The sequence below is a fragment of the Cebus imitator genome, unplaced genomic scaffold (genome assembly GCF_001604975.1).
Source record: "Cebus imitator isolate Cc_AM_T3 unplaced genomic scaffold, Cebus_imitator-1.0 Scaffold171, whole genome shotgun sequence".
Lineage (NCBI taxonomy): Eukaryota > Metazoa > Chordata > Mammalia > Primates > Cebidae > Cebus > Cebus imitator.
The window spans coordinates 86,781-89,130 of NW_016107486.1; the positions used below are offsets into that span (position 1 = coordinate 86,781).

General features: G+C 45.6%; 1 pseudogene; it reads left to right on the forward strand.

Annotated features, from left to right (window-relative positions):
- The first annotated feature begins 1,740 nt into the window (after positions 1–1,740).
- On the forward strand, positions 1,741–1,838 carry LOC119473641 (annotated as a pseudogene).
- The last annotated feature ends 512 nt before the right edge of the window (positions 1,839–2,350 follow it).

Genomic DNA, 2,350 nt, shown 5'->3' on the forward strand with positions numbered 1-2,350 from the left:
GTCTTTCGCACTACACGGGAGACACCGTTTTTTTAGGTGGATATATTAACTCCATGTGCTGACTGTGTACATAGATCATCTCGGAAAGGAATCACCAAAGAAACCCTAACAGTGGTTGGCTTTCAGGAGGGGTCAGGGAGCAGCTTTAAGGCTGCACCAGCAACAACCAATAAAACTTTTTGCAATGAGGACCATGTTTCCTGGCCATCTGCAGCTGTGGAGCACCTGAAATGTGGCCCAGGCAGCCAAAGAACCAAATCCTTCATTTTCTTTAATGTTAATTTATTTAGATTTTTTTTTTCTTTTTTCAGATGCAGTCTAGCTCCATTGCCCAGGCTGGAGTGAAGTTGCATGATCTTGGCTGACCACAACCTCTGCCCCCAGGCTCAAGCAGTTCTCCTGCCTCAGCTTCCCAAGTAGATGGGGTTACAGGGGCTCACCACCACATCCGGCTACTTTTTGTGTTTTTAGTGGAGATGGGGTTTCACCATGTTCATCAGGCTGCTCTCAAACTCCTGACCTCAGGTGAGCCACCTGACTAGGCCTCCCAAAGTGCTGGGATTACAGGCATGAGCCACCATACCCCGCCTCACTTAGATTTCAATAAACACATATGCCACTGGCTGTCATGTGGGAGACTCAGTTCTATACTCTTTCATAGTTTTTGAACTTTGAATCATTTAAATGCATTGCCTATTTTTTTTAGTTATAGAACTGTAGAATAGTATTTAGATTATATTAATCTAAATGAAATCTACCATAGAATTTAAATTGTACCAGCAAATGCTGATATATAAAAAGATTTCCAAGGGGTGTGTGGTGTGTGTGTGTGTGTGTGTGTGTGTATTATGTGTGCATGTGTATATATATATATATATATGTAGTATATTCCTTTTTTTTTTTTGAGTCAGAGTCTTGCTCTGCCACCAAATCTGGAGTGCAGTAGTATGAACTTGGCTCACTGCAACCTCTGCCTCCAGGGTTCAAGCGCTTCTCCTGCCTCAGCCTCCCAAGTCACTGGGATTACAGGCACACACCACCACACCCAGCTCATTTTTGTGTTTTTAGTAAAGAAGGCATTACACCATGTTGGCCAGGCTGGTCTTGAACTCCTGACCTCAAGTGATCCACCTGCCTCGGCCTCCCAAATGCTGATGATTACAGGCATTAGCCAACATGCTCAGCTGCAAAGGTGTATTTTTGAGAAAAAAGAACAAGGTGCAAACAAAAAATAGGAAATGGCTGGGGGTGGTGGCTCATTCCTGTAACCCTAGCACTTTGGGAGGCTGAGTTGGGAAGATCGCTGGAGCCCAGAAGCTCGAGGCTGCAGTGAACCATGTTTGCACCACTGCCCTGCAGCCTGAGTAATGGAGCAAGACCTTGCCTCAAGAAAAATTAAAATTAAAAAACCAAAACCTGGCCGGGCGCTGTGGCTCACGCCTGTAATCCCAGCACTTTGGGAGGCCGAGGCAGGTGGATCACGAGGTCAAGAGATAGAGACCATCCTGGTCAACATGGTGAAACCCCGTATCTACTAAAAATACAAAAAATCAGCTGGGCATGGTGGCACGTGCCTGTAATCCCAGCTACTCAGGAGGCTAAGCCAGGAGAATTGCCTGAACCCAGGAGGCGGAGGTTGCGGTGAGCTGAGATACCACCTTTGCACTCCAGCCTGGGTAACAAGAGCGAAACTCTGTCTCAAAAAAAATAAATAAATAAAATAAAATAAAATAAATAGAAAACCAAAACCTAAGCATGACGATTGGGTTTTTATGCTATTTTATAATATGTGCCTTCCTCATAACTTGTTACGGTATCGTCACCTCACCCATTTGATGCAAAAAAGAAAAAATAAAACCCAGAAACTCAAACTAAAAATATTTGCAAATCTAAAGCATTAGGCATTGTCCTATGTCTCCCCAAAAGACGCTGAAGCCGTATGCTGCAGGGTCTGTGGATATGACCTTATATGGAAATAGGCTCTTCACATGTGATCAAGCTAAGCTGAGGTAATGAGGGTGAATCCTAATCCCATGTGCCTGGTGCCCTTATAAAAAGGGATATGTAGCTGGGCGCGGTGGCTCACGCCTATAATCCCAGCACTTTGGGAGGCTGAGGCGGGTGGATCATGAGGTCAAGAGATTGAGACCATCTTGGTCAACATGGTGAAACCCCATCTCTACTAGAAATACAAAACTTAGCTGGGCATGGTGGTGCGCATCTGTAGTCCCAGCTACCCGGGAGGCTGAGGCAGGAGAATTGCTTGAACCCAGGAGGCGGGGGTTGCGGTGAGCCGAGATCGCACCATTGCACTCCAGCCTGGGTAACAAGAGTGAAACTCCATCTCAAA